The following is a 12,227-nucleotide window of genomic DNA, read 5'->3' on the forward strand; positions in this document are numbered from 1 at the left end:
AAGGCGAGCAATAAATGCACGCCATGGGCGTGTTGTGAAATTTTAAGCATTATCGGACAAGATTGACTCATAAACCCCGAATAGTGGGAAATAATGATTTTCAATGCGACGAATTATCGGATTTGCACAAGAAGATTTCACTGTGTACTGTCTCATGTGCATAGAAAAATTGTCCACGATTGCTACTAAGCAGCGGACCTGGCGAATCTAGACTAAGAAGCTGGGTTGGCCTTTCAGCAATTATTGGATTTAGTGGGATTGAAGTGGAAATGTATAAGGTTTCTGCCTTTTGACAGATTACACAGTTTCTCAATAATTTATGGATTCTCTGATGTAGGTTCAGAACATAACAGTAAGTCGAGATTGTCCTTTTACATTTCTCTGGTCCGTAGTGACCCCATCAAATGTGAGTGTATCACAGATGTTCAATGAAATTTCGAGGGATACAAACACACCACCTCTCACATGACTATGACGTCTTATGAAATAGCACTTGGTTATGAACTTTATAAAACTTTGGCAAGTTGTGCGCTGGATCTTCGTGAAGAATTTGTTTAACCTTTTTACATTTTGGATCTGTATTTTGAAGAATCTGAATCTGCCTACATAACTGAAGAAAATATTTTCTGTGAATTAGATCTTTCATTAACAAAATTTTATAACTACATATTTGTTCCACCAGTTCGCTGGTTTTTGGTAAGACCTCAGGAGAGCGAGGAAGTGCGTCTTCTATAACATTATCTTTACCTTTTATATATGCAGTGTCAAAGTCATATTCCTGTAGGAATAAGCACCATCGAGTAAGACGGGGATGTTATAACTTGTATGTAACGAGAAATGATAAGGCTTGATGGTCTGAATAGACTTTAATTTTTCTTCCATAGATATAATAGTTAAATCGCCTAAAAGCCGATACCGCAACCGAATAACATTTTTCACACTCAGATAACACTCGACTCGCAAAGCTAACCACTAAGATTTGCTCGTGTCCATCTACTAACTGAATTTGGAAAAGACAAGAGCCCATACCCACAAAGGAAGCGTCTGCAGTAATGCAAAATTCCTCATCCATCTGAGGATGATGGAGAATGTTACTGTTAACCAAACTGTCTTTCATTTTCTGAAATCCGTCTTGGAATTCCGGCCTACAATTTTAAAGTGAATTCTTTTACAAAAGTTTGTGAAGAGCATGATTGTTCAATACTTGGTTTGAAACAAAACGTCTGATGACTGATGTAAGACCGATAAATCCTCTTAGTTGCCTTTTTGTAACAGGGGTTGGAAAGTTTTCTATAGCAGACAATTTTCCTGGGTCAGGTTTAATTCCTTCATGGGTGACGACGTGTCTTAAAAATTGAATTTCACTTTTTTCCAAACTTGGATTTCTTAAGATTTGCTGTAACACCATACTCTCTGAATCGTAGAGATACCTTCTGCAGAAGGGCCACATGCTCTTCCCAATTTTTCTTTGCTACAAGAACGTCATCCACATAGACTGTTACCTCATCTATAAGTTCAGGACCTAGTACATAGGGCAGAAATAAAAATTCCGGAACTGACAATTAGTCAAACGGTACATCTTCGAAATGGTAAGATCTACCTGCAAATATAAACGCAGTGTACCTCCTGGACTCCTGCGCCAGTTTTCCTTGCCAGTACCTGTTTTTCAAATCGAGGGTGCTCAAATGCTTAACTCCATGAAACTTCTGCAGATGCTCTTCAAGAGCTTCAGGTCTAGTTCTTACGGGTACTATAAGTTTATTGATTAATCTTGCATCGAAGACTAGCCTTACGCTACTATCTGATTTTAGTAGGAACGATAAAGGACTCGAATAAGGTGAATGAGATACTTCTATCACCAGAAAGCATTGTTGGCGGGAGAGACGTCACTTTAGCGTTCGTAGGAAGTCAGTAGTAAGCGAGAAGAGAAGCGAGTTGGTAGCAGGTCTGAAGCGAGAGGTTGAGAGCAGCAGTGTGCCTGCCAACCACCAGCTATGATTTACAAGAGATTATAAACGGATGTACAGAGACATCTGAAACGTCTCCTTGGAAAAATTACTGACCCACAATATTTTTTTTTTTTTTCCGCAATGAAATCTGACTTTCAGTAATCCCTACAAGAGAATGGCCCTGACTAAATTAACCTATATGTTTCACAAATCACTTACCTCACAAAAATCTTCGTTACTCGAACTACTGCAGTACAGCGAGCGCCACTACTGCCAGCTAAATAAAAGATTAAAACTACGGAAGGCACTAACTACTGATAGGCATAGTTAGCAAATCAAAGATTTTAATAGAGAACAAACAATGTATTTACCTTAATAGTCATAATATATATAGCAGTTCATGCCATCCATTCTTACAAATTTCAAAACTCCGCTATTTCTCTCCACACATCCACCACTGCTGGCGGCTCCCCTCCAACTGCGCAACGCTACGCGCTGTTAACATCCAGCTGCCAAACACTTTAATGGCAGACAACAATGCAAACTAGCCACAGACTGCTCACAGCACAGCCAGTGATTTTCATACAGAGCGCTACGTAACGTTGCCAATAAGAAAATGTAAACAGCCTACTTACACATCAGCTAACTTTTATAATAAGAGGAACTAATATTATTGAATTACTTTTTTGAGAAACTCAAGACTACTGAAGGTATGTCGGCGCAATGCGAGTTGTAAGGTTATTGTAAAAAGTAAGTCACATTTGAACGTTTGTAACATCATTTCATTCAGAAAATAATTAATTTTTGCCAGCAGTATTGCATTACTGATTATAATCCGTCCCAAAAACCATCAACGTAAAACTTTGCCAAATTTTATTGTTGTCAAGAAAAAGTTTAACAATGAATAACGTAACTTCAGTCAAATTAAAGAATAACGTCAGCTTTGCTATTAAAGAATAACGACAGCTTTGGTAATAAATACAGACATTTGTTATGACAGCCCACCAGCAGCTTATAGAGTATAGTAAAACAGAGTAAGTATATTCAGGTCGCAGTTCGATGTAGCAGTCAGATGGCGATGCAATAATAGTAAAAAAGGTAAGGAACAGTTTTGGGTTATTGCAGGTAATGACTGAGGGCCACGACAACGACACATTCTGTGTTTCGTCGAAATAATCAGAAAATCACTGTTAATAAGCAGCATTTAAAGTTGTATGCGGAGATTGAGGAAGAGAATTAATTTGAAAGGGAAGATTTCATTTGTTATTATTAAGCAAGAGATAGAAATCATAAGGGGATGTTTCATAGGTTATTGTAGAAGGGACGGTTGCGTAACAAAAGGGATATAGAGGAGACGGGAAGGTTTCACTTTTACTGATTTGCACACATTTGTAAGGACTTCATCTTTATTATGCCGTCTTTCGGCGTTCTCTTTTTCTTCGCGGGACTTTCCATCTAATTTTTCCTGTTTTTGATTTTCGAACTTAGACTCCATTATTGTCACAATGATTGGGGCTAAGTCATTTTTCTTTCAAACGCAGGAATAGTTTGCACATTAAGACCGGCTTCTAAAACTACGGTCGTGGCTGTCTCTGCCTCCGCTCGTGTACCTATTGTGCGTGATCGTAATGGATAATTAGGTCTATTGGCATCACCGCTTTTGTCTGCTTTTGTTTGTGTCCGCTGTTTACCGACAGATATGTTCATGAATTGTTTATCAAACGTCAAAATACTACAGATATTACTTGTCACTGCCGTCAGTCGTTTGTCGTGAACATAGTGCTATGGCTTGTTGGGACCTAATATGAAATTTTAACTCTGGTTAACAACTGACATTCACTTACGCCGAGAAGACAAGATGGTTCCTATTAATTACAAACAAATGAAATATCACACGTTTTATCAGTTTTGAGCGTAATTATCCGCCATATTGTAAATTTTTTTTTATGCACGTACAACAATGGTACACATTCACTGCATTTAACTACAGAAGAATGGACTATGGAGAAACTTAAATAAAGCTGTTTCAAGGCGAGGAAAGACAGGTTTACGTTTGTCATCAACTTGAGAGATGCTACGTCACTACAAAAGCTTGGCTACTGCGTATGAAAATGTCACTTACTATGGCTGTCTTGGTAGCTGCACGGTTTGATAATGGCGTAATTTAGTCTTATCATACGTCGTTCTTCTGAATTGATTAAAGATTTGTCCCATTTCTCTTTCTCGGTTGAATTACATCCACATGAAAAACTGAAACAATTATTAGAACAAGCACAGAACTTTTTAACACATTCATAAGATGATTTTTGATCGTGGCCCTGTTCGGGCGCCAAGTGCCGTTGCTTTTGTGGGGCGAAAAGAAAAATAATTGTTATTTTATATATATTTTGAAAAATGTCGAAAAAGTGAATATTTTGGTGGCCCACTTGGCAACAGAATCAGGGATTGATTACACTATTATGATAACATACGTTGAGCATTAAATACCTGGTTGGATTATTTTGAACAACAGCAGCAGATTGATTTATTTTAAATCGTTCGCAAGAAACACGATCATTTCTGTGCATTTTTATAGTCGCGATGTAGTCATACCAGGATAAACACTAACGGACCAAAAGATTTACAGACTTTAAAAGAAATGCAACACAACACAATTAAAAAAAGGGCTGATTCAGAAATAATAGGAAAACGATAATGTTCCTTCTGCCTCTTGCTGCGTTCGGCCCATCAGCGTGATCGTAATTTCTGGTGATGAACTAACACAAAATAATTAACATTCAAGTAAGTGAGGAGATAGAAATCATCAAAGTTAATTTACTAAAATAAGCACAGTTATCTTTAACTAACGTTTTTTAATGCTACGCACCTTTTCATATTAAATTACAATAGATGATAATTGTGGTTAAACACTTTATACATAACAGTCAACAGTCTTTTTGATGCTGTCTGTTCGTAATCAGTTACAAAAAATTACATATTTTCTGATTGGAAAAATAACAATTAGCATATTTACAGAATATTTTAACATAAAATATAAAACACCGATGCGGAACGCAGCAAGTCCGCGTAAGTCTTTCATGAAGTACAAACAGTAAAAGGTGAGGCACCCAGTGCCCCATTTGTCTTGAAACAACAGAATTCTTTTTTATATCATTAATCGATACTTGAACTTAGAGATTTAAAGGTAACGCCCAAGAATGGCAAAGATAAAGAATAATAGATTCTGTCGCTGCTATGCGATGGTTCATTTCTTTTACTTTATAATTGTTCGATAACTTTAGGCTATGGCGTTTACTATTGAGCGCATATTAATGTTTGTGAGGCGAAAATTACTAATATTACAGGAATATTAAGGTACAACAAATGTGCAATTCAGCTGAGATAATATAATAAAAGTGGGTGTGCTCGTTTTTACAAGATAAAAGCTCTGTTTTAACCAAGTACCTCAATAAATGTCCATCATGAAACTTTCTCCAATTGTTGTAGGTATTTCAAGTCCACCGAAATAATCGTTGGATCAGAATCTTCACTGCTTTAATTTTCAGGTGAAGTTTAGTAATTTGACCACGAGTCGCTGCCAATTTGTCAGCCATATTCGCTCGGCCACAGTGGTCTAGCTATATAAGGCAACATTCCACTGTCTTGCATTAAGGGTAGCAGAATCTCTGTAACAGAAGTGGAAAACAATAACGGTGATGTTCTGCACTTAAGGTTTAATTAAGTATCTATTATTCCGTGTGCTAATGCATATGAATGCTTTAAAGCACTATTAATACTCTTTTTAAAATTGGTTTAGTGATGATAGCCATGTACCAGCTCGTAGTAAATATAATACCGTTATTAAATTAATGCAAGTTTTAATTGAGTAAATACATTTAGGCACAATGTTTCTCCTTCTCATTATAACTTAATAGTCTACGAAATTTCTGTAACGAATTTTTTTGCTTTTTAACGACTGTCGTTTGGCAGCAGCGATTTTTTTATGTTGATATATACTATAAAGCAGAATCAGTTTCTAAGTTTATGAGAAATTTACTATGTCTTTTGTATAGTACTGGATGTAATTAATGTGTGACATGTTAGAAGCGTTACTTTTTATTTTCATATCTCAGGTTTTTCTGCCATGCCAAACCTAATGCTATGTATGTGCACTTGTATTACAACAAATAAAAGATATTGCCTCAGTATGAACTGGGCTTTGAAGAAATACTTTCTTCTTGTGCATTGTCCACAACTGACAACTTTTGAGACCTGGCCTATGTACAAAACACAAGTTGAGTCTTGTAAACAACAAAAGACCAACCAGATGCTATTAAAAATGCTATCTATGTACACAAATAGCGCGGTTAGCGCCTTCGAACCGACAAGTTCATCTTCAAATGCTGTTCGATCTGTTGTTCTATACATTAACATCTGGAAAAAAAACTAACGTAAAAGTAACAAATTGAATACAAGCTAACCTGTCATTTCGAAACGTTGCTATTTGCACAATTAAATAACTTTACTAATACTGGATATTTTTTGTTTTCTCCTTTGCAGGAATCTTCTTGTAAAAGCATCCTCGGTTTCTGATATGGCACATCGATCTCAATAATGTCTTTATTTTCTAATTTGTCTCTTTACTTCTTACCACGATGCTGTGAGCAGCACAGTTTTGAGGCATCAGAATATCGTCTCTATGTACTCGTAGACAAATCAACTACCTACAGAGATACACTGTTTATTCATCCTCCTTCTAAATGACAGATTTGGCTGTTAGAGCGATTTGCCGTTCCCACTTTTATTATGTTGAAGTTCAGTAGCAGCTTAAAATTGTAGTTCTTATTTTCAATGACACGCAATGTCCGCTATTTATTGAACTAAAGTATAGCATCCACTATTCTATAACCGATCATCCATTGCATTTAATTTAGGGCTTCTCTTTGCATTTTTTTAAGAACTCAGGCACAGTATTTTTTCGTAAATGATTGATTACCCGATAGTATTGTGTTAATGTCATATCATGCAGAAGTTATTGGAAGCGATGGTCAGAAGTTCCCAGAAACGATTGCCACAGTTCATTCACCCGTTAACCGAGAGTGCTCCAGGCAGGAAATTAAAACCTTCGCTGGGCTGTAATGTTTGGCGATTTCACCCATCCTACCAGCACTGTCGCCATTCTGTGATGGCGTTTGACCCTGCCGTGCGTTCTCTGTTGGTCCATTATTCTTACTATCACGTCTTCGAATGAAGCAATAGGTAAAGATAGAATTCACGATATCGAAGTATTTGTGGCTCTATACGACAATTTCGTTTATTTGGATGGACGCTTATGGGCCAGAAGATGGTATAATGAAATGCTATAACTAGTAGCCTACACAATAAAATAAAATAACATCTGCTGGTGAGTTTTATTGACATTGACAAAACTTGTGTACTGTTGTTGTGGAGTATTCAATGGCGAGTGTAATATATCACTATGTCTTGTATATGGTTTGACATATTGAATTAGACTTTGAGAGTAGAATGTTGTCGAAGGAAGGATAGATAAGAAAAGATGACTTGTAATTCTGAAAGTATTTGTTAATTAACCTTTTTGTTATTGGTTTCTTTGATTTTTACTCGCACAAATTAACTTTCCTACTCATGTAAAAGACAGCTCCAGGCGCCAGAAGTCGTCGCTGAAAAGCAGCGAGCTGTGTGACATGAAACGCAAAGGTCCCGAGTTCGTGTCTCTGTCCGGCATACAGTTTATACCTACCAGAAAGTTTCATATCGGCGTACACTCCACTAAAGAGTGAAAATTTCATTCTGGAACCAGCCCCCAGGCTGTGACTAACCTATGTCTCCACAGTATCATTTCATCCAAGAGTTTTAGTCTTAACTACCTTCGCAGGAGAACTCCTGTGAAGTTAGGAAGGTAGGAGACGAGGCGCTGGCGGAGTTACAGCTGTGAGGAAGTGTCGTGAGCTGTGCTTGGTCGATAGAGCACTTTTCGGCGAAAGAGAAAAGTTCGGAGTTCGAGTCTCGGGCCGGCACATAGTTCTAATCAGCCACCAATTTTTGTATCAGTGCACACTCCGCTGCACCGTGATATTTTCATGCTATATTTCATTATTACATGGATGCAAGGTTATGAACACTATTAAACAAAGCCTTGCATGATTTAGAGCGAATTATTATTGCACAACATAATCCAGACTTCAAAATTAATACAATCTTCTAAGCAGCAAGGCTCGAGGAAGGATGAGTTTATATCAGTTCTCCTATTTTTCAACAAACAACGATCGTAAATAATTACGACACCGAAATATAGTTCAAACGCATTGATTTGTTACAACGCACCCTTGAACTGCAGAGACAGTGGCTATTATAGTACGTGGATGCATCGTTCAACGTCAATTTACTCACTTCACTGAGGGACTGAAACAACAGTAATGGTGATCACTTATCGTCTAGCTATTTTTAAAGGAACATGAAATAGTTTTATTATAAAGATTACCTCCTTATAGATAAATTATGGTTTTGAAACAATTCAGTAAAACACTATGGTATGGACTGATCTCTCTGACATTATTGCAAGTAGTTTGGTAGATAGTGATTTAATAAAATTATCAGTACAGAACTAAACGTCAGGAGTTAAGCATAAAGTCTGGATTTAGTTCTTCTCTCAGTATACATATTTAAGGGAATTTGCCTCCCCATTTTAGCGCATTAAAGACGTCACAAACCAATTGAAAGTGAATTCATATTCGTCAAAGATTCTTTATGGATACTGAGTATTTCTGATATTGTTCTTGTGATATGCAAAATTAACAAAAGCTTTTTAGGTAAGTTACCACATATGTTTTATTGTGTTGGTACGTAAGTCCGAAGCTTTTTCCCATAAGTTTAATGACTCCAACAAATACATATGATAGTAGAGACTTGAGTCATTAATAATATCTTCTCGTTCAATATTTACAACAGTCTGCCAACTTTTCGATTCCGCCAATGTAGAAATCGCGTAGTCTTCAGTCTCGTAGCGCATTTTCACTCGGAAAGGAAGTTTCTTGGTGATTGATTGATAGAGAGTGGAAAAAGTGAAAATCTGAGGGCGCAAAATCGGGTGAATAAGGTTGGTCCAGAATGACTTCCCAAATCACTTCCGTATAAGTGTTTCTTGTCACTCTAGGATCACGCTGGCGACCGATATCGTGGATTAGCAGCAGTTCACGCGGTCCTCCTGGTTGTTGTTCTTGGAGTGTATCTGCAAGACTTCTCAGTTGTTAACAATAAACGTCAGCAGGGGTGGTTACATCTCGGTGAAGCAATTCGTAGTACATCTCACCGTCGCTGTTCCACCAGATGCGTAGATTTACCTTTTGTGGATTCGCGCAAGTTATTTGTACTTGAGTGTTGCATTTCACGGGCTCAACTGTTGCTTCCTTTTCCTTATGCTAGCATAAAGCAAGATTTCTCGTCGCCAGCAACGATACACGATGGAAATAGTCAGTGTTGCTCACAAACCAATTGATGACGAGCAAGCAGAGGTACTGAAGTTTTTGATTTTGGCGTAGAACATGTGGTGTCCATACAACCGATATTTTAACGTCCTCAGTTCATGCAAAGGTCGCACAACGGTGGAATGATCACAGTTCAAAACATTTGCCAGTACTGGATTACACCGACGTGCGTATTTGTGGATTAACGCGTTTAAATGATCTTCAACAAACCCCGGAGATCTTCCTGAATGTTGATAGTCACTAATGCAAAAACAATAATATTTAAATAGAGAAAACCATTATCTTGCTGTGATCCGTCCGACGACATTATCGCTATAGACGTCACAAAGATTTCTGGCTGCCTCCGCTGTTGTCACCCCTCCACTGAATCCAAACACAAAAAATATCAGAAATGGTCCGATTTCTTCACTTGGTACTCCATTTCTAGCGTTCATAACTCAGCCTACTATTTACAGATTACAAAATAACAACATGTAAACTCAGGTAACAGTAGTGAACTATAAAATGTAAAAAAATTACAATCTGTAAATAAGTCCATAGCAACCGGAATATCAACATGCAAAACAAAAAACCCTACGAACCTATGCACCAGCCTACTAATTCTCTGCATGTTCGGTTCATACGTATTCACCAGCATTTGAACATTTTTCATTTTACAAAGTTAGTATAAGTATATAACTGTCTGTAAGAAATTTCTTTGTTTATGAGTCCTGTAGTATAAAATAAATGATATACGGTATGCAGTATAGGCACAATGTGAAAACTCGTTTTACGACAATGGAAGGAGTTGGATATGGTGGGTTGTGGTTATGGTCGAATTGTTGAGTTGACAAAGACGAAATAAGATGGAGAAAATGACAGGGTGTAGGTGATAACCGTCAGCTTCAGAAGAACACATCATTATATCTAGGATGAGGAAGATAAGGTCGGTAACCAGAACTGCAGGTAAGATGCATCAGTATAAATTGGTTGCATCTCTAAGAAGCATAATGTAGCCTCTCCTAATCAGGTTGCAACTAACAGTTGTACAACGGAATTTGAACTACGTAATATCCGACTTACATGAAATGTGTTCAAAGTAAGAACTTTGGTAACATACAAGTAATCTTCCACGTACCAAGTACGTAGGCAAAAGAGGGATCGAAGTGGTACGCATCTCCCGTGTAACCTCAATTAAATTACACACGACCTACCGGTTCTACATTTTAAAAAACTGGAAAACTTCTTTGACATTAGGAACTTTTCAACCAAGAAGGTAACAATATTCAAAATTTACAAGATCAGCACTTGACAGTGTGAAGCTCTTTAGTAATCAGCAATTTCTCAAACAGTAATGATAACAAAATTTTTAAGATACACATGTTCAGTATTTCAGCAGTGTGGAGAGTATCTTTGCCATAAACAGTTTTTGAAACAGGAATGGCTAAAATATTTCTGAATTTACGGGTTCAGGATAACAATGAAAAGACTTGGAACAGAAAGATAAGAATGATTTTAAAGTTTACAAGTTCACCAATCCAAGTTTAAAGCATTGAAACGTCTTCAAATCATAGTAAATTGTAATGTAGCAATACCAAGGCCGGACTGGCGAAGGCAAGGCTTGTGTAGGATGGCTTAGGGTAGCGGATTATTTGATTTACACTTCAGTCTGAGCGATGTAAAGATTACGAACTTAACTCATAGAGAGATGCCATTATAAGCGAGGAGGCCTCTAGAGGCTACTGCAAGACTGGATGTCTAAATTTTGTTCAATGTTCGTGACGGAGTGCTACATAGAGCTCATAAGCGACGGATTCTCAACATTTTGGAAGAAGTTGAAATACACAGCCACAAAAAGAAAGATCGAGATTTAATCCTCAACGTCCAAAGCGAGTTCAATCATAACGCCTACTTTACGTTTATGACGACTTACTGATATGATCACTGTTGCGTATAGAAGTACAAGCCGAACGATGAGAGGTGGTGCATGGTGAAAAAGCTGGAAGATGCCTGCAGCGCCTAGCGTCATTGACAGGCCCCTCCTGCTCGGCCCTCTTACCCACGGCGATGGACATCAGACGACTGAACGGCGCGTGGCACAACACCGAAATAGCGGGAAGCACCAAGCTGACCATGGAGGAAAAAAAGTCTACAGCAACGCCATCTAAATAGAAATCTCCCTTTGTGTAGATCGTACAACAATGATAATTTTATTGCGTATTTTAATTTTGACAAGTACAGATTGTAACCTTGAGATCTATAAATTTTAATTAAGTATTTTTAGAGATAAGTGTGAATTACAAAAACCTACTTAATACAGTATGTGATTATGTGATGTAACAAATGTACCAGACGCCACCTGTTGCTAATAGTTTTACAATTAATATAAATGACGTGCATTCTGCCAACCAATTACATTTGACGCAGCTTGTGAAGGTTGCTGTATGCTGACGGGTTACTCCTGTAGCCGAAGCTGCAGGTACGTTCTGGTACATTTGATGTTGATCGGATAGGATGAAAAAGGTTTGCATTTGTGAAATAGTAAATTAGTGTCATTATCGTTTCAGTTCTGAAGATGGTTCTAGAGGAACCGAAACCGGTCATGTGAATAAACATTTTCGCAATCAAGACGGATTGTAATTAACACTGTATAACCAGTGATTACGGTATCCCATCAGACATTATGTTGTTTTTGTAAAATAAAGTATACAACAATAAACAATGAGTTCCTTCTTTTAAAAAAAGTGCTGAATCGCACCGGGCCCGTCCAACGCGAGAACAGAAAACGAGCCACCTTTCATCGCGTCACTGGCGT

Source organism: Schistocerca serialis, chromosome 7, assembly GCF_023864345.2.
Source record: "Schistocerca serialis cubense isolate TAMUIC-IGC-003099 chromosome 7, iqSchSeri2.2, whole genome shotgun sequence".
Lineage (NCBI taxonomy): Eukaryota > Metazoa > Arthropoda > Insecta > Orthoptera > Acrididae > Schistocerca > Schistocerca serialis.